Genomic DNA, 27,140 nt, shown 5'->3' on the forward strand with positions numbered 1-27,140 from the left:
CCAGAATAATCATGATTTTTTTAACATTAAAATGATATAATTAAAACGGAAAATCAATGTTTATATTAATTATCTATATTTTGTATTATTGCAATACTGTGTGAACTCTCTTTAATCAATTTTAAAGCATTGTCGATAATTCTGGAAATAACGAAATTTTATTTAACGTGTTGTGTTATCTACATCAGACATCTATCTGTCATCTGAGGTCTCAGGGCCAGAGTATCTCGTATACTTAACCATGTCAACCTTATCATGAAGTGAGGTGTCAGAGAGTATCTCGGTTATACTTAACCATTAACCAGGGTATTATCTCGGCTATAACCTTAACATAACCAATCATGAAGTGAGGTGTCAGGGCCAGAGTATCTCGGTTATACTTAACCATGTCAACCTAATCATGAAGTGAGGTGTCAGGGAGAGTATCTCTTATACTTAACCAGTGTCAACTATCATGAAGTGAGGTGTCAGGGCCAGAGTATCTCAGGCTATACTTAACCATGTTTGTCACCTAATCATGAAGGTGTCAGGCCAGAGTATCTCAGGCTAAGTAGATATTACTGAGTCTGGTGTCAGGGCCAGAGTTACTCAGCTTAAGTTAGATATTACTAATCTGGTGTCAGGGCCAGTATCTCAAGGCTAGTAAGTTACTATCTCAGGCTAGGTAATATTACTAAGTCTGGTGTCAGGGCCAGAAGTTTCTCAGGCTAGGTAGATATTACTAAGTCTGGGTGTCAGGGCCAGAGTATCTCAGGCTAAGTAAAGATATTACTAAGTCTGGTGTCAGGGCCCAGAGTATCTCAGGCCTAGGTAGATATTACTAAGTCTGGTGTCAGGGCCAGAGTATCTCAGGCTAGGTAGCTGTTACTAAGTTTGGTGTCAGGGCCAGAGTATCTCAGGCTAAGTAGATATTACTAAGTCTGGTAGTCAGGGCCAGAGTCTCTCAGCTAGGTAGATATTACTAAGTCTGGTGTCAGGGCCAGAGTTTCTCAGGCTAGGTAGATATTACTAAGTCTGGTGTCATGGGCCAGGAGTATCTCAGGCTAGGTAGATAGGTTCACAAAGTCTGGTGTCAGGCCAGAGTATCTCAGGCTAGGTAGATATTACTAAGTCTGGTGTCAGGGGGGCCAGAGTAATCAGGTGCCAAGTATCTCAGGCTAGGTAGAATATTACTAAGTCTGGTATCAGGGCCAGAGTATCTCAGGCTAGGTAGATATTACTAATCTGGTGTCAGGGCCAGAGTTTCTCAGAGCTAGGTAGCTATTACTAAGTCTGGTGTCAGGGCCAGAGTTTTCTCAGGCTATGGTAGATATACTAATTCTTGGTGTCCAGGGCCAGAGGTATGTCAGTTTTCTCAGAGGTTAGATTACTAACGTCTTGGTGTCAGGGCCAGAGTCTGCTCAGGCTAGGTAGCTTACTTCTGGTGTCAATAGTCAGTTTCTCAGGCTTAGGTGACGATCACATGTGGCCAGTCTGGTGTCAGGGGCCATAGTAATCTCAGGCTAGGTAGCTATTACTAAGTCTGGTGTCAGGGCCAGAGTTATCTCAGGCCTAGGTGAAGCGGAGAGCTAAGTCTGGTGTCATTTGGGCCTGGGAGTTTCTCAGGCAGTAGGGTAGATATTACTTAGTTCTGGTGTCAGGGCCAGAGTATCTCAGGCTAGGTAGATATTACTAAGTTCTGGTGTCAGGGCCAGAGTATCTCGGCTAGGTAGCTATTCTCGGTTGTCACGGGCCAGAGTTTCTTCAGGCTAGGTAGATCGTTACTAAGTTTCTGGTGTCAGGGCCAGAGTATCTCAGGCTAGGTAGCTGTTACTAAGTCTGGTGTCAGGGCCAGAGCTATCTCAGGCTAGGTAGTTTATCAGGCTAGTTATGTTAAGTCTGGTGTCAGGGGCCAGAGTATCTCAGGCTAGGTAGATATTACTAAGTCTGGTGTCAGGGGGCCAGAGTATCTCAGGCTAGGTAGACTGTTACTAAGTCTGGTGTCAGGGCCCAGAGTATCTCAGGCTAGGTAGATATTACTAAGTCTGGTGTTCAGGGCCAGAGTTTCTCAGGCTAGGTAGATATTACTAAGTCTGGTGTCAGGGCCAGAGTATATCAGGCTAGGTAGATATTCAGGGTGTCAAGTCTGGTCTCAGGGCCAGAGTATCTCAGTGCTAGGTTAGAATCTTACTAAGTCTGGTGTCAGGGCCAGAGTATCTCAGGCTAGGTAGATATTACTAAGTCTGGTGTCAGGGCCAGAGTATCTCTCAGGCTAGGTAGCTATTACTAAGTCGGTGTGTCAGGGCCAGAGTATTCTCAGGCTAGGTCGCTATTCTGGTGTCAGGGCCAGTAGGCTAGGTAATGATATTACTAAGTCTGGTGTCAGGGCCAGAGTATCTCAGGGTTGAAAGTAGTGTAGGTTATTACTAATTCTGGTGTCAGGGGCCAGAGTATCTCAGGCTAGGTAGATATTACTAAGTCTGGTGTCAGGGCCAGAGTATCTCAGGCTATGGTAGATATTACTAAGTTCTGGTGTCAGGGCCAGAGTTTCTCAGGCTATAGTAGATATTACTAAGTCTGGTGTCAGGGCCAGAGTATCTCAGGCTAAGTAGATATTACTAAGTCTGGTGTCAGGGCCAGAGTATCTCAGGCTAGGTAGATATTACTAAGTCTGGTGTCAGGCCAGAGTATATCTCAGGCTAGGTATATTACTAAGTCCTGGTGTCAGGGCCAAAAGAGTAACAAAAAAAAAAAACTCAGGCTAGGGCCAGAGTCTGGTGTCAGGGCAGGCAGAGTATCCTCAGGCTAGGTATATATATTACTAAGTCTGGTGTCAGGGCCAGAGTAATCTCAGGCTAGGTTAGATAGTATCCGGGCTAGGTAGATACTAAGTCTGGTCAGGGCCAGAGTATCTCAGGCTAGGTAGATATTACTAAGTCTGGTGTCAGGGCCAGAGTATCTCAGGCTAGGTAGCTGTTACTAAGTCTGGTGTCAGGGCCAGAGTATCTCAGGCTAGGTAGATATTACTAAGTCTGGTGTCAGGGCCAGAGTATCTCAGGCTAGGTAGATATTACTAAGTCTGGTGTCAGGGCCAGAGTATCTCAGGCTAGGTAGATATTACTAAGTCTGGTGTCAGGGCCAGAGTATCTCAGGCTAGGTAGATATATTACTAAGTCTGGTGTCAGGGCCAGAGTATCTCAGGCTAGGTAGGTTTGTTATAATATTCTGGTGTCAGGGGCTAGAGTATTCAATGGCTATGATATGTACTAAGTCTGGTGTCAGGGCCAGAGTATCTCAGGCTAGGTACGATATTCTAGTGTCTGGTGTCAGGGGCCAGAGTTTTCTCAGGCTAGGTAGATTATTACTAGTCTGGTGTCAGGGCCAGAGTATCTCAGGCTAGGTAGTATTACTATTCTGGTGTCAGGGCCAGAGTATCTCAGGCTAGGTAGATATTACTAAGTCTGGTGTCAGGGCCAGAGTATCTCAGGCTAGGTAGATATTACTAAAGTCTGGTGTCAGGGCCAGAGTATCTCAGGTAGCTATTAGTGTCAGACAGATGGTATCTCAGGCTAGGTAGTATATTATTCATCTGGTGTCAGGGCCAGAGTATCTCTAGGCTAGGTAGAGCTATTACTAAGTCTGGTGTCAGGGCCAGAGTATCTCAGGCTAGGTAGCTATTCTGGTGTCAGGGCCAGGGTATCTCAGGCTAGGTAGATATTCTGGTGTCAGGGCCAGAGTATCTCAGGCTAGGAAGATATTACTAAGTCTGGTGTCAGGGCCAGAGTCTCTTAGGCTAGGTAGCTAGCTAAGTCACTGGTGTCAGAGGTGCCAGAGTATGGCGGGCTGGCTCAGGTAGTATAGTATCTATTCTGGTGTCAGGGCCAGAGTATCTCAGGCTAGGTAGATATTACTAAGTCTGGTGTCAGGGCCAGAGTATCTCAGGCTAGGTAGATATTACTAAGTCTGGTGTCAGGGCCAGAGTATCTCAGGCTAGGTAGATATTACTAAGTCTGGTGTCAGGGCCAGAGTATCTCAGGCTAGGTAGATATTATTACTAAGTCTGGTGTCAGGGCCAGAGTATCTCAGGCTAGGTAGATATTACTAAGTCTGGTATCAGGGCCAGAGTATCTCAGGCTAGGTAGATATTACTAAGTCTGGTGTCAGGGCCAGAGTATCTCAGGCTAGGTAGATATTACTAAGTCTGGTGTCAGGGCCAGAGTATCTCAGGCTAGGTAGATATTACTAAGTCTGGTGTCAGGGCCAGAGTTTCTCAGGCTAGGCTAGATATTATACTAAAGTCTGGTGTCAGGGCCAGAGTATCTCAGGCTAGGTAGATATTACTAAGTCTGGTGTCAGGGCCAGAGTATCTCAGGCTAGGTAGATATTATACTAAGTCTGGTGTCAGGGCCAGAGTATCTCAGGCTAGGTAGAATATGTACTAAGTCTGGTGTCAGGGCCAGAGTCTCAGGCTAGGGTTTACCGAACAAGTCTGGTGTCAGGGCCAGAGTATCTCAGGCTAGGTAGATATTACTAAGTCTGGTGTCAGGGCCAGAGTTATCTCAGGCTAGGTAGATATTACTAAGTCATGGTGTCAGGGCCAGAGTATCTCAGGCTAGGTAGCTATTACTAGGTCTCTGGTGTCAGGGCCAGAGTTTCTCAGGCTAGGTAGATATTTACTAAGTCTGGTGTCAGGGCCAGAGTATCTCAGGCTAGGTAGATATTACTAAGTCTGGTCAGGTCAGGGCCAGAGTATTCTAGTGTCAGGGCTCAGGTAGTAGATATTACTAAGTCTGGTGTCAGGGCCAGAGTATCTCAGGCTAGGTAGATATTACTAAGTCTGGTGTCAGGGCCAGAGTATCAGCTTGGGGTAGTAATATTACTAAGTCTGGTGTCAGGGCCAGAGTATCTCAGGCTAGGTAGATTATTCTGGTTTGGTGTCAGGGCCAGAGTATCTCAGGCTAGGTAGATATTACTAAGTCTGGTGTCAGGGCCAGAGTATCTCAGGCTAGGTAGATGTTACTTAAAGTCTGGTGTCAGGGCCAGAGTATCTCAGGCTAGGTAGATATTACTAAGTATGTCTGGTGTCAGGGCCAGAGTATCTCAGGCTAGGTAGATATTACTAAGTCTGGTGTCAGGGCCAGAGTATCTCAGGCTAGGTAGATATTACTAAGTCTGGTGTCAGGGCCAGAGTATCTCAGCGCAAGGTAGATGTACTAATAGTCTGGTGTCAAGGGCCAGAGTTTCCTTCCAGGCTAGGTAGCTATTGATTAAGTCTGGTGTCAGGGCCAGAGTAGGTCTCAGTCAGGGCCAGGTATCTAGATATTACTAAGTCTGGTGTCAGGGCCAGAGTTATCTCAGGCTAGGTAACTATGTAATTATAGTCTGGTGTCAGGGCCAGAGTATCTCAGGATAGGGTAGATATTTACTAAGTCTCTGTGTCATGGCCAGAGTATTCTCAGGCTAGGTAGCTGTTATTAAGTCTGGTGTCAGGGCCAGAGTTTCTCAGGCTAGGTAGATATTTACGAAGTCTGGTGGTAAGGGCCAGAGTATCTCAGGCTAAGTAGATATTACTAAGTCAGGTGTCCAGAGGCTACAAGTAGTTCTCAGGCTCAGGTAGATAGATTATTACTAAGTCTGGTGTCAGGGCCAGAGTATCTCAGGCTAGGTAGATATTACTAAGTCTGGTGTCAGGGCCAGAGTATCTCAGGCTAGGTAGATATTATTAAGTCTGGTGTCAGGGCCAGAGTATCTCAGGCTAGGTAGATATTACTAAGTCTGGTGTCAGGGCCAGAGTATCTCAGGCTAGGTAGATATTACTAAGTCTGGTATCAGGGCCAGAGTATCTCAGGCTAGGTAGATATTACTAAGTCTGGTGTCAGGGCCAGAGTATCTCAGGCTAGGTAGATATTACTAAGTCTGGTGTCAGGGCCAGAGTATCTCAGGCTAGGTAGCTATTACTAAGTCTGGTGTCAGGGCCAGAGTATCTCAGGCTAGGTAGATATTACTAAGTCTGGTGTCAGGGCCAGAGTATCTCAGGCTAGGTAGATATTACTAAGTCTGGTGTCAGGGCCAGAGTATCTCAGGCTAGGTAGATATTACTAAGTCTGGTGTCAGGGCCAGAGTATCTCAGGCTAGGTAGATATTACTAAGTCTGGTGTCAGGGCCAGAGTATCTCAGGCTAGGTAGATATTACTAAGTCTGGTGTCAGGGCCAGAGTATCTCAGGCTAGGTAGATATTACTAAGTCTGGTGTCAGGGCCAGAGTATCTCAGGCTAGGTAGATATTACTAAGTCTGGTCAGGGCCAGAGTATCTCAGGCCTAGTAGATATTACTAAGTGTCAGGGCCAAGTAGTCATCTTGCAGTAGATATTCTGGTGTCAGGGCCAGAGTATCTCAGGCTAGGTAGATATTACTAAGTCTGGTGTCAGGGCCAGAGTATCTCAGGCTAGGTAGATATTACTAAGTCTGGTGTCAGGGCCAGAGTATCTCAGGCTAGGTAGATATTACTAAGTCTGGTGTCAGGGCCAGAGTATCTCAGGCTAGGTAGCTATTCTGGTGTCAGGGCCAGAGTTTCTCAGGCTAGGTAGATATTACTAAGTCTGGTGTCAGGGCCAGAGTATCTCAGGCTAGGTAGCTATTACTAAGTCTGGTATCAGGGCCAGAGTATCTCAGGCTAGGTAGATATTACTAAGTCTGGTGTCAGGGCCAGAGTATCTCAGGCTAGGTAGATATTACTAAGTCTGGTGTCAGGGCCAGAGTTTCTCAGGCTAGGTAGATATTACTAAGTCTGGTGTCAGGGCCAGAGTATCTCAGGCTAGGTAGGTATTACTAAGGTCTGGTGTCAGGGCCAGTATCTCAGGCTAAGTAGATAATTAGGTAGCTATTCTGGTGTCAGGGCCAGAGTATCTCAGGCTAGTAAGATATTACTAAGTCTGGTGTCAGGGCCAGAGTATCTCAGGCTAGGTAGATATTACTAAGTCTGGTGTCAGGGCCAGAGTATCTCAGGCTAGGTAGATATTACTAAGTCTGGTGTCAGGGGCCAGAGTTATCTCAGGCTAGTAGATATTACTAAGTCTGGTGTCAGGGCCAGAGTATCTCAGGCTAGGTAGATATTACTAAGTCTGGTGTCAGGGCCAGAGTATCTCAGGCTAGGTAGATATTACTTGGTGTGGTAGGTAGGTGTCAGGTGTCAGGGCAGAGTTCCTCTCAGGCTAGGTAGATATTACTAAGTCTGGTGTCAGGGCCAGAGTATCTCAGGCTAGGTAGATATTACTAAGTCTGGTGGTGTCAGGGCCAGAGTTTCTCAGGCTAGGTAGATATTACTAAGTCTGGTGTCAGGGCCAGAGTTTCTCAGGCTAGGTAGCTATTACTAAGTCTGGTGTCAGGGCCAGAGTACTCAGGCTAGGGTAGATAGATATTACTAAGTCTGGTGTCAGGGCCAGAGTATCTCAGTAGCTATTACTAAGTCCTGGTGTCAGGGCCAGAGTATCTCAGGCTAGGTAGATATTACTAAGTCTGGTGTCAGGGCCAGAGTTATCTCAGGCTAGGTAGATATTACTAAGTGTCTGGTGTCAGGGCCAGAGTATCTCAGGCTAGGTAGATATTACTAAGTCTGGTGTCAGGGCCAAGAGTTTCTCAGGCTAGGTAGATATTACTAAGTCTGGTGTCAGGGCCAGAGTATTACTAAGTTCTCAGGCTAGGTAGATATTACTAAGTCTGGTGTCAGGGCCAGAGTATCTCAGGCTAGGTAGGTATATTACTAAGTCTGGTGTCAGGGCCAGAGTATCTCAGGCTAGGTAGATATTACTAAGTCTGGTGTCAGGGCCAGAGTAATCTCAGGCTCAGGTAGAGGTAGCTATTCTGGTGTCAGGGCCAGAGTATCTCAGGCTAGGTAGATATTACTAAGTCTGGTGTCAGGGCCAGAGTATCTCAGGCTAGGTAGATATTACTAAGTCTGGTGTCAGGGCCAGAGTATCTCAGGCTAGGTAGATATTACTAAGTCTGGTGTCAGGGCCAGAGTATTCTCAGCTAGGTATCTCAGGCAGAGGTAGATAATTGGGCTAAGTTCTGGTGTCAGGGCCAGAGTATCTCAGGCTAGGTAGATATTACTAAGTCTGGTGTCAGGGCCAGAGTATCTCAGGGCTAGTAGATAGCTAAGTCTGGTGTCAGGGCCAGAGTTTCTCAGGCTAGGTAGCTATTTACTATTCTGGTGTCAGGGCAGAGAGTCTTCTCAGGCTATAGTAGATATTACTAAGTCTGGTGTCAGGGCCAGAGCCAGAGGTAGTATCTCAGTCAGGGCCAGGTAGCTCAGGCTACTAGCTATTCTGGTGGTGTCAGGGCCAGAGTATCTCAGGCTAGGTAGCTATTACTAAGTCTGGTGTCAGGCCAGAGTATCTCAGGCTAGGTAGATATTACTAAGTCTGGTGTCAGGGCCAGAGTATCTCAGCTAGGTAGCTAGATATTACTAAGTCTGGTGTCAGGGGCCAGAGTATCTCAGGCTAGGTAGATATTACTAAGTCTGGTGTCAGGGCCAGAGTATCTCAGGCTAGGTAGCTATTCTGGTGTCAGGGCCAGGGTATCTCAGGCTAGGTAGATATTACTAAGTCTGGTGTCAGGGCCAGAGTATCTCAGGCTAGGTAGATATTACTAAGTCTGGGTGTCAGGGCCAGAGTATCTCAGGCTAGTAGATATTTACTAAGTCTGGTGTCAGGGCCAGTTTCTCATAGGTCAGATTAGGTAGCTATTCTGGTGTCAGGGCCAGAGTATCTCAGGCTAGGTAGATATTACTAAGTCTGGTGTCAGGGCCAGAGTATCTCAGGCTAGGTAGATATTCTGGTGTCAGGGCCAGAGTTTCAGTTCAGTTTCTCAGGCTAGGTAGATATTACTAAGTCTGGTGTCTCAGGGCCAGAGTTTTGTCAGGCTAGGTAGATATTACTAAGTCTGGTGTCAGGGCCAGAGTATCTCAGGCTAGGTAGATATTACTAAGTCTGGTGTCAGGGCCAGAGTTATCTCAGGCTAGGTAGATATTACTAAGTCTGGTGTCAGGGCCAGAGTATTCTCAGGCTAGGTAAGGAGCCAGAGTTACAGGCTGAGGTAGTCTGGTGTGTCAGGGCCAGAGTTTCTCAGGCTAGGTAGATATTTACTAAGTCTGGTGTCAGGGCCAGAGTATCTCAGGCTAGGTAGATATTACTAAGTCTGGTGTCAGGGCCAGAGTATGTCAGTTTCTCAGGTTAGGTAGATATTACTAAGTCTGGTGTCAGGGCCAGAGTATCTCAGGCTAGGTAGATATTACTAAGTCTGGTGTCAGGGCCCAGAGTATCTCAGGCTAGGTAGATATTACTAAGTCTGGTCAGGGCCAGAGTATCTCAGGCTAGGTAGATATTACTAAGTCTGGTGTCAGGGCCAGAGTATCTCAGGCTAGGGTAGATATTTACTAAGTCTGGTGTCAGGCCAGAGTATCTCAGGGCTAGGTAGATATTACTAAGTCTGGTGTCAGGGCCAGAGTATCTCAGGCTAGGTATATTACTAAGTCTGGTGTCAGGGCCAGAGTAGGTTATCTCAGGCTAGGTAGATATTACTAAGTCTGGTGTCCAGGGCCAGAGTATCTCAGGCTAGGTAGCTATCACTAAGTCTGGTTGTCAGGGCCAGAGTTATCTCAGGCTAGGTAGATATTACTAAGTCTGGTGTCAGGGCCAGAGTATCTCAGGCTAGGTAGATATTACTAAGTCTGGTGTCAGGGCCAGAGTTTCTCAGGCTAGGTCAGGGCTAGGAGTATCTCAGGCTAGGCTAGAGTTACTAAGTCTGGTGTCCAGGGCCAGAGTATCAGGGCCAGAGGCTAGTAGTAGATATTACTAAGTCTGGTGTCAGGGCCAGAGTATCTCAGGCTAGGTAGATTATTACTAAGTCTGGTGTCAGGGGCCAGTAGTATCTCAGGCTAGGTAGTTATTACTAAAGTCTGGTGTCAGGGCCAGAGTATCTCAGGCCTAGGTAGCTATTCTGGTGTCAGGGCCAGAGTTTCTCAGGCTCGGTAGATATTACTAAGTCTGGTGTCAGGGCCAGAGTTTCTCAGCTAGGTAGAATTACTAAGTCTGGTGTCAGGGCCAGAGTTTCTCAGGCTAGGTAGATAATACTAAGTCTGGTGTCAGGGCCAGAGTATCTCAGGCTAGGTAGATATTACTAAGTCTGGTGTCAGGGCCAGAGTATCTCAGGCTAGGTATCAGTGGTATATTACTAAGTCTGGTGTGTCAGGGCCAGAGTATCTCAGGCTAGGTAGATATTACTAAGTCTGGTGTCAGGGCCAGAGTTTCTCAGGCTAGGTAGATATTACTAAGTCTGGTGTCAGGGCCAGAGTATGTCAGTTTCTCAGGCTAGGTAGATATTACTAAGTCTGGTGTCAGGGCCAGAGTATCTCAGGCTAGGTAGCTATTCTGGTGTCAGGGCCAGAGTATCTCAGGCTAGGTAGATATTACTAAGTATGGTGTCAGGGCCAGAGTATCTCAGGCTAGGTAGGTTATTACTACTAAGTCTGGTGTGTCAGGGCCAGGGCCAGCTAGGTATCTCAGTATGGTGCTAGGGCCAGAGTATCTCAGGCTAGGTAGATATTACTAAGTCTGGGTGTCAGGGCCAGAGTATCTCAGGCTAGGTAGATATTACTAAGTCTGGTGTCAGGGCCAGAGTATCTCAGGCTAGGTAGCTATTACTAAGTCTGGTGTCAGGGCCAGAGTATCTCAGGCTAGGTAGATATTACTAAGTCTGGTGTCAGGGTCAGATAGTTTCTCAGGCTAGGTAGATATTACTAAGTCTGGTGTCAGGGCCAGAGTATCTCTGGCTAGGTAGATATTACTAAGTTTGGTGTCAGGGCCAGAGTATCTCAGGCTCGGTAGATATTACTAAGTCTGGTGTCAGGGCCAGAGTTTCTCAGCTAGGTAGATTATAAGTCTGGTGTCAGGGCCAGAGTATATTCAGGGCTAGGTAGATATTACTAAGTCTGGTGTCAGGGCCAGAGTATCTCTCAGGCTAGGTAGATATTACTAAGTCTGGGTGTCAGGGCCATAGTAGTTTCTCAGGCTAGGTAGATATTACTAAGTCTGGTGTCAGGGCCAGAGTATCTCAGGCTAGGTAGATATTACTAAGTCTGGTGTCAGGGCCAGAGTATCTCAGGCTAGGTAGCTATTCTGGTGTCAGGGCCAGAGTATCTCAGGCTAGGTAGATATTACTAAGTCTGGTGTCAGGGCCAGAGTATCTCAGGCTAGGTAGCTGTTAATAGTCTGGTGTCAGGGCCAGAGTATCTCAGGGCTAGGTAGATATTACTAAGTCTGGTGTCAGGGCCAGAGTATCTCAGGCTAGGTAGATATTACTATAGGTCTGGTGTCAGGGCCAGAGTATCTCAGGCTAGGTAGATATTACTAAGTCTGGTGTCAGGGCCAGAGTATCTCAGGCTAGGTAGATATTACTAAGTCTGGTGTCAGGGCCAGAGTATCTCAGGCTAGGTAGATATTACTAAGTCTGGTGTCAGGGCCAGAGTATAATCTCAGGCTAGGTATTATATTACTAAGTCTGGTGTCAGGGCCAGAGTATCTCAGGCTAGGTAGCTATTACTAATCTGGTGTCTAGTGTCAGCTAGGGTAGATATTATTATCTCAGAGCTAGGCTAGATATATTACTAGTCTGGTGTCAGGGCCAGAGTATCTCAGGCTAGGTAGCTATTACTAAGTCTGGTGTCAGGGCCAGAGAGTATCTCAGGCTAGGTAGAGTTTACTAAGTCTGGTGTCAGGGCCAGAGTATCTCAGGCTAGGTAGATATGTTAAGTCTGGTGTCAGGGCCAGAGTATCTCAGGCTAGGTAGATATTACTAAGTCTGGTGTCAGGGGCCAGAGTATCTCAGGCTAGGTAGATAAGCGTTACTAAGTCTGGTGTCAGGGCCAGAGTATCTCAGGCTAGGTAGATATTACTAAGTCTGGTGTCAGGGCCAGAGTATCTCAGGGCTAGGTAGATGTTACTAAGTCTGGTGTCAGGGCCAGAGTATCTCAGGCTAGGGTATTACTAAGTCTGGTGTCAGGGCCAGAGTATTCTCAGGCTAGGTAGATATTACTAAGTCTGGTGTCAGGGCCAGAGTATCTCAGGCTAGGTAGATATTACTAAGTCTGGTGTCAGGGCCAGAGTATCTCAGGGTCTAGTAGGTAGATATTACTAAGTCTGGTGTCAGGGCCAGAGTATCTCAGGCTAGGTAGATATTACTAAGTCTGGTGTCACTAAGTTCCTGTATGTCAGGGCCAGAGTAAGTCTGGTGTCAGGCTAGGTAGATATTACTCAAGTCTGGTGTCAGGGCCAGAGTATCTCTAGGTAGTATGGTGTCAATTGGCCCAGAGTTCCAGGCTAAGTCTGGTGTCAGGGCCAGAGTATCTCAGGCTAGGTATATATTGCTATTACTAAGTCTGGTGTCAGGGCCAGAGTATCTCAGGCTAGGTAGATATTACTATTCTGGTGTCAGGCCAGAGTATCTCAGGCTAGGTTACTAAGTCTGGTGTCAGGGCCAGAGTAATCTCAGGCTAGGTAGATATTACTATTCTGGTGTCAGGGCCAGAGTATCTCAGGCTAGGTAGATATTACTAAGTCTGGTGTCAGGGCCAGAGTTTCTCAGGCTAGGTAGATATTACTAAGTCTGGTGTCAGGGCCAGAGTATCTCAGGCTAGGTAGATATTACTAAGTCTGGTGTCAGGGCCAGAGTATCTCAGGCTAGGTAGATATTACTAATGTCTGGTGTCAGGGCCAGAGTATCTCAGGCTAGGTAGATATTACTAAGTCTGGTGTCAGGGCCAGAGTATCTCAGGCTAGGTAGATATTACTAAGTCTGGTGTCAGGGCCAGAGTATCTCAGGCTAGGTAGATATTACTAAGTCTGGTGTCAGGGCCAGAGTATCTCAGGCTAGGTAGATATTACTAAGTCTGGTGTCAGGGCCAGAGTATCTCAGGCTAGGTAGATATTACTAAGTCTGGTGTCAGGGCCAGAGTTTCTCAGGCTAGGTAGATATTACTAATTCTGGTGTCAGGGCCAGAGTATCTCAGGCTAGGTACTCTCAGTGTCTAGGTAATGATATTACTAAGTCTGGTGTCAGGGCCAGAGTATCTCAGGCTAGGTAGATATTACTAAGTCTGGTGTCAGGGCCAGAGTATCTCAGGCTAGGTAGATATTACTAAGTCTTGGTGTCAGGGCCAGAGTATCTCAGGCTAGGTAGAATATTACTAAGTCTGGTGTCAGGGCCACGAGTATATCGATATTCTAAGGTAGGGTAGCTATTCAGGCTAGGTAGATATTCTGGTTGTCAGGGCCAGAGTATCTCAGGCTAGGTAGATATTACTAAGTCTGGTGTCAGGGCCAGAGTATCTCAGGCTAGGTAGATATTACTAAGTCTGGTGTCAGGGCCAGAGTTTCTCAGGCTAGGTAGATATTACTAAGTCTGGTGTCAGGGCCAGAGTATGTCAGTTTCTCAGGTTAGGTAGATATTACTAAGTCTGTGTCAGGGCCAGAGTTTCTCAGGCTAGGTAGATATTACTAAGTCTGGTGTCAGGGCCAGAGTATCTCAGGCTAGGTAGATATTACTAAGTCTGGTGTCAGGGCCAGAGTATCTCAGGCTAGGTAGATATTACTAAGTCTGGTGTCAGGGCCAGAGTATCTCAGGCTAGGTAGCTATTCTGGTGTCAGGGCCAGAGTATCTCAGGCTAGGTAGATATTACTAAGTCTGGTGTCAGGGCCAGAGTATCTCAGGCTAGGTAGATATTACTAAGTCTGGTGTCAGGGCCAGAGTATCTCAGGCTAGGTAGATATTACTAAGTCTGGTGTCAGGGCCAGAGTATCTCAGGCTAGGTAGAATATTACTAAGTCTGGTGTCAGGGCCAGAGTATCTCAGGCTAGGTAGGTAGATATTACTAAGTCTGGTGTCAGGGCCAGAGTATCTCTCAGGGCTAGGTAGATATACTACTAAGTCTGGTGTCAGGGCCAGAGTATCTCAGGCTAGGTAGATATTACTAAGTCTGGTGTCAGGGCCAGAGTATCTCAGGCTAGGTAGATATTACTAAGTCTGGCTGTGTCAGGGCCAGAGTATCTCAGGCTAGGTAGATATTACTAAGTCTGGTGTCAGGGCCAGAGTATCTCAGGCTAGGTAGATATTACTAAGTCTGGTGTCAGGGCCAGAGTATCTCAGGCTAGGTAGATATTACTAAGTCTGGTGTCAGGGCCAGAGTATTTCTCAGGCTAGGTAGATGTTACTAAGTCTGGTGTGTCAGGGCCAGAGTCTTTATCTCAGGCTAGGTAGATATTACTAATTCTGGTGTCAGGGCCAGAGTATCTCAGGCTAGGTAGATATTACTAAGTCTGGTGTCAGGGCCAGAGTATCTCAGGCTAAGTAGATATTACTAAGTCTGGTGTCAGGGCCAGAGTATCTCAGGCTAGGTAGATATTACTAAGTCTGGTGTCAGGGCCAGAGTATCTCAGGCTAGGTAGATATTACTAAGTCTGGTGTCAGGGCCAGAGTATCTCAGGCTAGGTAGATATTACTAAGTCTGGTGTCAGGGCCAGAGTATCTCAGGCTAGGTAGATATTACTAAGTCTGGTGTCAGGGCCAGAGTATCTCAGGCTAGGTAGATATTACTAAGTCTGGTGTCAGGGCCAGAGTATCTCAGGCTAGGTAGATATTACTAAGTCTGGTGTCAGGGCCAGAGTATCTCAGGCTAGGGTAGATATTACTAATTCTGGTGTCAGGGCCAGAGTATCTCAGGCTAGGTAGATATTACTAAGTCTGGTGTCAGGGCCAGAGTATCTCAGGCTAGGTAGATAGATTTACTAAGTCTGGTGTCAGGGCCAGAGTTATCTCAGGCTAGGTAGATATTACTAAGTCTGGTGTCAGGGCCAGAGTATCTCAGGCTAGGTAGATATTACTAAGTCTGGTGTCAGGGCCAGAGTATCTCAGGCTAGGTAGATATTACTAAGTCTGGTGTCAGGGCAGAGTATCTCACAGGCTAGGTATTCAAGGTGTCAGGGCCAGAGTATCTCAGGCTAGGTAGATATTACTAAGTCTGGTGTCAGGGCCAGAGTATCTCAGGCTAGGTAGATATTACTAAGTTCTGGTGTCAGGCAGCCAGAGTATCTCAGGCTCTCAGGTAGGTAGTATTCAGCTATAAGTCTGGTGTCAGGGCCAGAGTATCTCAGGGCTAGGTAGATATTACTAAGTTGTCTGGTGTCAGGGCCAGAGTATCTCAGGCTAGGTAGATATTACTAAGTCTGGTGTCAGGGCCAGAGTATCTCAGGCTAGGTAGATATTACTATTCTGGTGTCAGGGCCAGAGTATCTCAGGCTAGGATAGATGTATTACTTATTCTGGTGTCAGGGCCAGAGTATCTCAGGCTAGGTAGATATATTACTAATTCTGGTGTCAGGGCCAGAGTATCTCAGGCTAGGTAGATAATACTAAGTCTGGTGTCAGGGCCAGAGTTTCTCAGGCTAGGTAGATATTACTAAGTCTGGTGTCAGGGCCAGATAGTTTCTCAGGCTAGGTAGATATTACTAAGTCTGGGTGTCAGGGCCAGAGTATCTCAGGCTAGGTAGATATTGTCCAGGGCCTAAGTCTGACTAAGTGTCAGTGCAGGGATATCTAGGCAGAGTTTCTCAGGCTAGGTAGCTATTTCTAAGGTTCAGGGCCAGAGTATCTCAGGCTAGGTAGATATTACTAAGTCTGGTGTCAGGGCCAGAGTATCTCAGGCTCAGGTAGGTCTGGTGTAAGGGGCAAGTCTGATGTCAGGGCCGTAGTATCTCAGGCTACTAACTCTGTCTGGTGTCAGGGCCAGAGTATCTCAGGCTAGGTAGATATTACTAAGTCTGGTGTCAGGGCCAGTAGTAGTTTCTCAGGCTAGGTAGATATTACTAAGTCTGGTGTCAGGGCCAGAGTATCTCAGGCTAGGTAGATATTACTAAGTCTGTCAGGTCAGGTATCCTCAGGCTAGAGTATCTCTGGTGTCAGGGTAGGTAGATATTACTAAGTCTGGTGTCAGGGCCAGAGTATTCTCAGGCTAGGTAGATATTACTAATTCTGGTGTCAGGGCCAGAGTATCTCAGGCTAGGTAGTATTTACTAAGTCTGGTGTCAGGGCCAGAGTATCTCAGGCTAGGTAGATATTACTAAGTCTGGTGTCAGGGCCAGAGTATCTCAGGCTAGGTAGGATATTACTGGTCTGGTGTCAGGGCCAGAGTATCTCAGGCTAGGTAGATATTACTAAGTCTGGTGTCAGGGCCAGAGTATCTCAGGCTAGGTAGATATTACTAAGTCTGGTGTCAGGGCCAGAGTATCTCAGGCTAGGTAGATATTACTAAGTCTGGTGTCAGGGCCAGAGTATCTCAGGCTAGGTAGATATTACTAAGTCTGGTGTCAGGGCCAGAGTATCTCAGGCTAGGTAGATATTACTAAGTCTGGTGTCAGGGCCAGAGTATCTCAGGCTAGGTAGATATTACTAAGTCTGGTGTCAGGGCCAGAGTATCTCAGGCTAGGTAGATATTACTAAGTCTGGTGTCAGGGCCAGAGTATCTCAGGCTAGGTTAGATATTACTAAGTCTGGTGGTGTCAGGGCCCAGAGTATCTCAGGCTAGGTAGATATAGTTACTAAGTCTGGTGTCAGGGCCAGAGTATCTCAGGCTAGGTAGATATTACTAAGTCTGGTGTCAGGGCCAGAGTATCTCAGGCTAGGTAGATATTGTTAAGTCTGGTGTCAGGGCCAGAGTATCTCAGGCTAGGTAGATATTACTAAGTCTGGTGTCAGGGCCAGAGTATCTCAGGCTAGGTAGATATTCACTAAGTCTGGTGTCAGGGCCAGAGTATCTCAGGCTAGGTAGATATTACTAAGTGGTGTCAGGGCCAGAGTATCTCAGGCTAGGTAGATATTACTAAGTCTGGTGTGTCAGGGCCAGAGTATCTCCAGGCTAGGTAGCCAGAGTATTACTAGGTAGATATTACTCTGGTGTCAGGGCCAGAGTATCTCAGGCTAGGTAGATATTACTAAGTCTGGTGTCAGGGCCAGAGTATCTCAGGCTAGGTAGATATTACTAAGTCTGGTGTCAGGGCCAGGGAGTATATCAGGCTAGGTAGCTATTACTAAGTCTGGTGTCAGGGCCAGAGTATCTCAGGCTAGGTAGATATTACTAAGTCTGGTGTCAGGGCCAGAGTATCTCAGGCTAGGTAGCTATTACTATGTCTGGTATCAGGGCCAGAGTATCTCAGGCTAGGTAGATATTACTAAGTCTGGTGTCAGGGCCAGAGTATCTCAGGCTAGGTAGATATTACTAAGTCTGGTGTCAGGGCCAGAGTATCTCAGGCTAGGTAGATATTACTAAGTCTGGTGTCAGGGCCAGAGTATCTCAGGCTAGGTAGGTATTTACTAAGTCTGGTGTCAGGGCCAGAGTATCTCCAGTCTAGGTAGATATTTCTAAGTCTGGCTAGGGTAGTATTCATTACGGTAGATATTCTGTTGTCAGGGCCAGAGTATCTCAGGCTAGGTAGATATTACTAAGTCTGGTGTCAGGGGGCCAGAGTATCTCAGGCTAGGTAGATATTACTAAGTCTGGTGTCAGGGCCAGAGTATCTCAGGCTAGGTAGTCTGTTCGGCAGAGTCTCTAAGTCTGGTGTCAGGGCCAGAGAATCTCAGGCTAGGCTAGGTAGATATTCTCAGGCTAAGTCTGGTGTCAGGGCCAGAGTATCTCAGGCTAGGTAGCTATTACATAAGTCTGGTGTCAGGGCCAGAGTATCTCAGGCTAGGTAGCTAATTACTAAGTCTGGTGTCAGGGCCACCAGTATATCTAGGTAGGTACGCTTTTAGATATGTCTGGTGTCAGGGCCAGAGTATCTAATGGCTAGGTAGTATATTACTAAGTCTGGTGTCAGGGCCAGAGTATCTCAGGCTAGGTAGATCCAACCTTACTAAGTCTGGTGTCAGGGCCAGAGTATCTCAGGCTAGGTAGATATTACTAAGTCTTCTGGTGTCAGGGCCAGAGTATCTCAGGCTAGGTAGATATTACTAAGTCTGGTGTCAGGGCCAGAGTATCTCAGGCTAGGTAGATATTACTAAGTCTGGTGTCAGGGGCCAGAGTGTCAGTCTCAGGCTAGGTAGCTTATTACTAAGTCTGGTGTCAGGGCCAGAGTATCTCAGGCTAGGTAGATATTACTAAGTCTGGTGTCAGGGCCAGAGTTATCAGGTTTAGGTAGATATTACTAAGTATGGTGTACTATTCAGAGAAGTTTCAGTGTCTCAGGGGCAGAGTATCTAAGTTTGGTGTCAGGGCCAGAGTTAATGTCGGTTACTCAAGGTTAGGTTAGTATTCTGGTGTCAGGGCCAGAGTAATCTCAGGCTAGGTAGCTATTACTAAGTAATGGTGTACCAGGGCCAGAGTATCTCAAGGCTTAGGTAGCTATTTCTGGTGTCAGGGCCAGAGTATCTCAGGCTAGTAAAGATATTACTAAGTCTGGTGTCAGGGCCAGAGTATCTCAGGCTAGGTAGCAATTACTTAAGCTATCTGGTGTGTCAGGGCCAGAGTATCTCAGGCTAGGTAGATATTACTCTAGGTGTCAGGGCCAGAGCTATCTCAGGCTAGGGTATCACCTAATCATGAAGTGAGGTGTCAGGGCCAGAGTATCTCGGTTATACTTAACCATGTCAACCTATCATGACAGAAGTGTCAGGTGTCAGGGCCAGAGTATCTCGGTTATACTTAACCATGTCAACCTAATCATGAAGTGAGGTGTCAGGGCCAGAGTATCTCAGGGGTTATACTTAACCATGTCAACCTAATCATGAAGTGGAGGTGTCAGGGCCAGAGTATCTCGGGTTATACATTAACCATGTCAACCTAATCATAGGAGTGAGGTGTCAGGGCCAGAGTATCTCGGTTATACTTAACCATGTCAACCTAATCATGAAGTGAGGTGTCAGGGCCAGAGTATCTCGGTTATACTTAACCATGTCAACCTAATCATGAAGTGAGGTGTCAGGGCCAGAGTATCTCGGTTATACTTAACCATGTCAACCTAATCATGAAGTGAGGTGTCAGGGCCAGAGTATCTCGGTTATACTTAACCATGTCAACCTAATCATGAAGTGAGGTGTCAGGGCCAGAGTATCTCGGTTATACTTTAGCCATGTCAAACCTAAGTCATGAAGTGAAGTTTCAGGGCCAGAGTATTTCCTGTTATACTTAACCAGTCAACCCTAATCATGAAGTGAGGTGTCAGGATCAGAGTATCTCTGTTATACGTAACCATGTCAACCTAATCATGAAGTGAGGTGTCAGGGATCATAGGTATCTCGGTTAATACTTTACCATGTCAACCTTATTATGAAGTGAGGTGGTCAGGCCAGAGTATCTCGGTATACTTAACCATGTCAACTCTAATACATGAAGTGAGGTGTCAGGGCCAGAGTATTTCGGTTATACTTAACCATAGTTCAACCTAATCATAAATGAGTTGTCCAGGCTCAGAGTATCTCGGTCTAAACTTAACCATGACAACCTTATCATGAAGTGAGGTGTCAGGGCGCAGAGTGTCAGAGTATCTCGTTATATACGTTAACCAGAGTCAACCCTAATCATGAGGTGAGGGGGTGTCAGGATGCCAGGAGTATCTCGGTTATACTTGAACCATGTCAACCTAATCATGGAAGTGAGGTGTCAGGGCAGAGTATCTCGGTTATACTTAATCATGGTCAACCTAATCATGAAGTGAGGTGTCAGGGCCAGAGTATCTCGTTATACTATAACCATGTCAACCTAATCATGAAGTGAGGTGTCAGGCCATCAGGTAATCTAAGTTATATTTACCAGGTCCTAAATCATGATGTGTGGTGTCAGGAATCAGAGTTATCTCGGTTATACTTATATATCAACCTAATCATGAGTGAGATGTCAGGGGCCTTGTGTCAACCTAATCATGAAGTGGTCAGGGCCAGAGTACTCTCGGTTATACTTAACCCATGTCAACCTAATCATGAAGTGAGGTGTCAGGGCCAGAGTATCTCAGTTATACATAACCTGGTCCAAACCTAATTCATGAAGTGAGTGTCCAGTATCATAGTATCCTCTGTTATACTTAACCATGTCAACCTAATCATGATTTTGTGGTGTCAGGATCAAGAGTATCTCCTTGTTATTTAACCATGTCAACCTAATCATTAAGTGAGATGTCAGGGCCTAACAGGTGGTGTCAGGATACAGAGTATCTCTTAACATGTCATACCTAATGCGTAAGGGTCACTGAGGTTTTGTACGAGTAGCTTGCGAAGCTTGGCACTCATGCCATACATTTCATGGCTAATTAGTAACAGTTGTTCACTGCAATCAGATTAAACTATGTATAGCATTAATCTGTATGTCATAAAGTAGGAACTATAACGGCAGATCTAATTTATGGACTACATGTTCTGAACGCTATCCCAATTGTCTCAATGGGACGCACAGGATCATAAGATAACATGGAGCCACTAAATGGCTCACACAGCACCTACGCTTCGCCAGGATTAAATACCAAAAGAAAAGGTTTTCTTATAAAACATTAATAATACATCATGTAAACCATAAAAGTAACGCGACTGCTCTAGATTCCAGCTTGATCAACATCAAGGCATATCGGCAACAGAAATCCTCCCCAGTAATAGCTATGAGTCGATTAACACATGGGAATCATTTCATTGTTTCGTCTGGCGTAGTGAAGAATTCCTAACTATCGCGAACGGTAGTTTAGGATGAAAGTGCGGGAAGACATAAAGACGAATTCCCGCGTTATGAAGAAATAAACATTTTATTAGAATTAGGTAAATGCAATAATGGATACAGAAGTGTGCTATAATATTTACGTATGAGTTACTAACGGCAAAGTTAAATCAACCTTTTTGAGCTGCTATCCACAAAATAGATATGCGAACTCGTTTTTAAACATTGCTCATTTTAAAAAAAACTATAAAAGGCCAGTGTTCGGAAAGGTAGTGGGTCCATTTATATTAATAATGTCACGCTTTGACATGTAAAACATATTTCTCGTGATGGCACCAAGACCGCCTATCAATAATGATACATTAAGTTGGGTTAAACCACGTCAAAATGGCTGTTCGCATGTCTCTGTGAATTAAAGTCGTCCAGTGATAAATCGGTTATTTCCTGGTCTAGGCTTGTAGACAGATGTTAAAAAAGAAAGCCATTTACTTAAATGAGAGTTGATAATGTAAATATAACACATTAAACTATCTTCCTATGGCATCTATGGTCTATATAGATGCCAGAGCTAGCGCGCATTATGAAGATTGTCTGCAATGCTCTGCATCTATATAGGCCAAAGATGCCACATGAAAATAGTTTTTAATGCTTAAATATTCCAACTTAGGACCAAACTAATCTGTCTCATCTGTTGTCGAACATAGAGCTATCACTTCACACAGATCCTTCAGTTTTGCTATTTTGACATAGTTAAGGGGTGATGGACATAAACAAATGATAGTAGCCTCTGGAATATTTAGTAATGGTATGGCACATGTTTACATATTGAAATGACAATAACAACAAAATATCAAGTGTTCATAATTATTTATTAAAATTTATATAGACAAAAAACAAAATATATTTACGCGCACAATGTCCTTTGTTTGTGGATAATGTATTAAATTCTGGAGTATTTGATATGCACAAACGGTTGACGGTTGACTGGAAGTTGCGTTCAAAGCCCATTAGAATCATATCTATAAGGACCTAATTCTTAATCTACATTTGTTTTAAATGGCCATCCACACTCAAATTTTCTTCGGTTTGGGAAGTTGATTGAACTTTTTTTGTCCACTTACTGATGTTTTTACAGACAGATCAATTTGCAACTCGGTTCTATCTCGGTTCTATTCCTTTCAGTTTTTCCGTTGTGTGATTGAGATATTTTTAGCTAAGTTAAAGCTCGTTATAGCATCTTCTCTTTTTTTTTCGTATACGTCTGCTTGAATCTCCGCAACTCCATCTTGGTCTCAATCGTTATTTTAAATTTGAAGACAACCTAAAGTCCTTCTCTGACCCAGCTGGCATCTAATGCACGTACGCGGACTCGGTGATGTAGCTCTACTCCCTTTTTCTGTAACAATGTGATGCCTGCAATATACCTACTGCGATTTTCATATTGCGCCTTGATGCGTTCGTCCACCGGAACGTCTTTCCTTTGCGTTTTTTTTTCTATTTTCGTTTCTTCTGGGTCTATACCGATCTACTTGCTGCTACGACTCCTGGGATAACTACTATACACTGGCGCCAATTGCTGTAACCTGCGCGACAACAAGCTTCCAAGTAACAAGGTGACACAGGAGACAAGCTTCTGCTGCGAGATCGCTTCGACTCTGCGACTTCTCTATGTCAAACTTTGGGTGAACGACTTCCACTGTCAGCTCAAGCTGTAATTCAGACGTATTAAAGGTGATCGACACTTTAAACATCAGTCCTCGATTGTAGGATGACTTCCTTCTTCTATCCGATCCTATGGCGCGATCTGATACTGGCTGCCCCCGCGCCCTCCCCCCCAAAAAAACGTATTTAAACCAACTGGTAAAAAAATTTTTAACGATCTGGAGAGAGATTGTAACAACGTGGCGAGTATTATCTGGATCAAAACCTTCTGTTTGGAAATTTATAATGCCTCTGTAAAACGATATTTCTGGTCCAATTCTTTCTTCCTCTTCTCCACATTATATTATTATCATACAGTAATCTGTAAACAATGTGATGCCTGCATATATAACTACTCCGATTTTGCTTTTGCGCTTTAATGGGTGTTCATGCGGAACCACCGAAGCGCCTTTCGTTTGCATCTTTTTTTTCAATTTTGTGTTTCCGTTTGATTCTATATCGATCTCTCCTACGCGCCTGTGCTCGTCTGATTAGTATCCTCAGAGGAGATCTACTTCTGCTACGACTCCTTGAAGTACAACTAATAAACTGGCGACCCTACCGCTTCGGTTACGACTTCTGTATGTCAACAATTGGGGTGAACGACTTCTACTGCAACACCTGTTTTAGACTATGACACGAAAACGCTGCTGGTGAACCACTTGAATACAAAGGTGACCTACTTCTCATAATATTCGACATGAACGGTGACCTACTTCTGCTTCGTCTCCGTCTATAATACGACCTACTTCTGCTACTTACACGTGAAATGTGACCTGCGCTACACGCTGCGAACATGGTAATGTGACCTACTTCTGTAACGACTACACGTGAAATGTGACTACTTCTGTTACTACTCAACATGGAATGTGACCCTACTTCTGTTACAGACTACACGTGAAATGTGACCTGCTCTCTGCGACTCCTGCATGGAATGTGACCTGCTTTCTGCGAATATACGTGAAATGTGACTTTCTTCTGCTGCGACTCCGCATGAAAGGTGATCTACTTCTGCTACGGGCTGCACGTGAAAGGCGACCTACTTTCTGCTGCGACTACACGTAAAAGGTGACCTATTTCTACGGCGACTCAACGTGAAAGGTGACCTGCTTCTGCTGCGGCTCCACGTGAAAGGTGACCTACTTCTGCTGCGCGTCTCAGCATGACAGGCGACCTACTTCTGTTGCGACTTCGCATGGAAGGTGGCCTACTTCTGCTGCGACTACACTGTGAAAGGTGTACCTACTTCTTCTAAGCGGACTCTGCACTCCTACTGTGAGAAGGTGACGCTACCGCTTCTTGCTTGGCGACTAGAAGTAACGCTTATCCGACAACAATCCTTGGAATGTGGGTACCTCCTAAGACTTCATGCTTGCTAGACTTAACCCATCGCCCAGAAATGATGACACTGCCTTCTCTGCTGCAGGACTGGGCCATTGTAGAATGGTCGAACAATGACATCACTTTCAGACTATGGGCAAACCTCCCACGTGAAGTGATGAATGTGAGCCTACTCACTGCCTGACGTCCCTCCGATCTATAACACGAGTTGATCCTCTATTATCTGCTGCATGTGACAATCCGACAATCGAATGGGTGGACCTATTCAGTGGTATATCAATCGATCCATAGATACCGCGGATTCGTAAGCGGTGACTCTCCTTAGTGCTTGTCTATTCCTGCTATTGGGTCGATTTTTGATTCTAGCCGCTCCATTTCCGCTAGGAACGTATTTCACCATGGTAGTAACCAACCTGGTCCCGTTCTACGAGAACAGTACTGGTAATGGTACGCTGACGTGGTGGCTTGCAATAACAGCATGAGTACATCGGATGTTTTCGTTTCGGCGGTTGCCTTCATATTTGACTGATTACTCGATTGTATATCAGGAGGTTTTCAGTCAAATATCAAGATCAGATTATTCAAGCAGGAAACCCATAGTTTTGCATATAACATGGGTGTTACCCTCAAGTAACATAAAGTTTCTTTATTTTATTATTATCCATCAGTTTTTTTGACGCTGTTGACAGATGAATGTATATAGACCACTGATGTTTATGCATTGGTATAATACGCTGGTTTTTGGACTTTATCTCTTGTAATTCGAAGTAAAATGGTATAATATCGTTTATGCGGTAGTACCAAACTATGACAACCATATACATTTTATAATACCACTAGTTTTTAATTGCAATCCGGCTATATATTATCTAACAATACCAGTGATGATCATGTCCATTTATCAAAATCCTGGTCAAAATAAGGAGTGAATCCAAACAGGTCACGTGAATTTACACATTTTCATCTAGAAACGCCTATTGTAATATGCCATGCAATCGAATAGTATACATGTAATTATGTTAATATGTAGAAGGTGACTTTAGAGATAAATACTAGGGTCAGAACATGTTCATATGTGTGATATCCAATTCCATTATATACAGACGCTGTGATGAACATGATTTTACAAGGGCCGTTTTTATTGATAGCTGTAGCGAAAAACGATGGAAAATCATTAAAGCCGCGAGAATTGTACAGTTGACTACAATCACAAAAATCACACGTAGTCACATACAATATTCGAATTTAGTCGGTTTAGAACTATCATGTGTGAGTGCATGTTCACTACCGGACGATGTGTTAACGCTTAATTGAGTCGCACTGATAAACCGCTATGTTTATATGTATACACGTGAGAAGATTCTCGACATCACGATGATGCAATCATTCATATTTATAAACTAAGTCTGTACACACACGAGAATATTCTAGACATGATGACGTTATTATTCACAGCTAAATCATTTTTATTGATGCCCTACGTTCGGTATACGTAAACTCGTCCCGTGTTCATTCCAATGTGTAATACACACGTGAAGAGTTTACTTGGTTGTGCAAATATAATGTGGATCGAATATTGGTATGCTAAGCTAGTAACTTTTTTTACAATGGCTGTAAAACAGGTTGTAGTTAGTTAACATTTGTATGAAATTTTACACCTGTGGGGGTATTTGGAAGTAAATTCGTATTGAGAAAAAAAAAAAAAAAAATATTGAAATGTCGTAATTGTTGATTGGATATCAATCAATGTAATATAATAGATAATGAAAACTAATGTTTATAATCATGTGTATTAAGATAATTCAGAGAATAGTGATAGTAACCCCTGGTGTGTCGAGGATAAGTTTGTATATATATAGACTATACTTATCGCAGATTATTTTATTATTTATTTACACTACACAATACATATTTACCATATTTACACGGTCGTATATACGTTTTATAAATAACATGTTAAATGCTGATCCGAAAAAAAGTTTACTTTAAATTCAAGAAAGTTAACTCGAAACACCAGAGTCGACAAAATGAATTCCGTATTAGATATCTGTGAAAATCTTATAAAATCAAAGTCATCTGGTGCAATTTGGTTGATTACTGGATGACACTACTATAAAAACAACATTTTCACTTTCATTCATGTTTTGTTTCTTGGTTTTATATGCGATCAATATGTAAACATGTATGGGTATTTGTGGGGGTGGGGGGTCTTGCTTTTCTAGGACTTTCCACCTCACTCATACTTCGTCACCAGTATAAAGTATCACCTCCATCGGCCTGCCAACATGTGAGTATAATAACCTCAAAAAAACAAAAAACAAAAACAAAAAAAAAACAAAAAAAACATAAAAATTTAATTCTTTATATTTAATACACATATTTTTTATCATCACACATGAACGCTGCGCATTATCTTATAATATGTCAAAGCATATAGTATATTTTTGTATGCTGGAGGGATTGCATTTCACTATATCCCCTCTAAAGTTAATTTTTACATAATCTTTTCAAAATGGAGCAACTTGCTCCTGTTACAAATTGACAATATATACAAACACAATTAGTATCACAAAGAATATCGCAAACGTTATCCCCGCGAAATTAAACAGTTATAGATAGCAGGACCAAAATCCTAGTTGCATTGTGATACTAGATTAGACTTAATTTGTATTTTCTCACATATCTTGATTCCTAAGTCCCAACCAGCTTTCATTTACTGGTGTGTTCTACAGCGTCTAGATAGGTATTGTGGACACAATATATTTTCTTTTATGGTTCTTTTCTCCTAAAATTTGTTCAGGAGACTCTGATCATATCTGTAAATACATTTTCATAGTTCCCTTAAAGTTGTCAACAATATTATAAAACATTCCTTTGTATTTATGTTCTTGATGTTAGCGGTTACTTGAAAGTAAACGAAAATGAAGAACAGAATTTTGATGTAGTGAATACCAGTTGAAATGGTTTCGTGAATTTCTAACTCTTTCATATGAAACTTGTTAGTACCACTGAATGCATTTTATGTCTACAGGGCTTAAGGGAATTTAATTTCTTGAATAGGTGAACTAATAAGTATTTCTTCGTCTAGTTTACAGCATTAAAATAAATTAGTTCCAACGTTGTCTTTACTTTTTCTCTCCCTTAGCTGAAACTTTTGAGGATATTTTGTCATTATTTAGAAAAAAGTGAATTCTAAACACAAAAGCTATTGTTAGTTTTTTGTTTTTCATTTGGATATATTTTTATGGTTATGTATGTATAAATACAATATATCTATATGTACTCTAAATAAAACTTTCTTCAAACGTATTAATTCATTTTGGGTCTTTTTATTCTATGAAATCATTACGCCGTTATCTTTGCATATCAGAATATACTT

Source organism: Argopecten irradians, chromosome 4 (genome assembly GCF_041381155.1).
Source record: "Argopecten irradians isolate NY chromosome 4, Ai_NY, whole genome shotgun sequence".
In the NCBI taxonomy this organism is placed as follows: domain Eukaryota; kingdom Metazoa; phylum Mollusca; class Bivalvia; order Pectinida; family Pectinidae; genus Argopecten; species Argopecten irradians.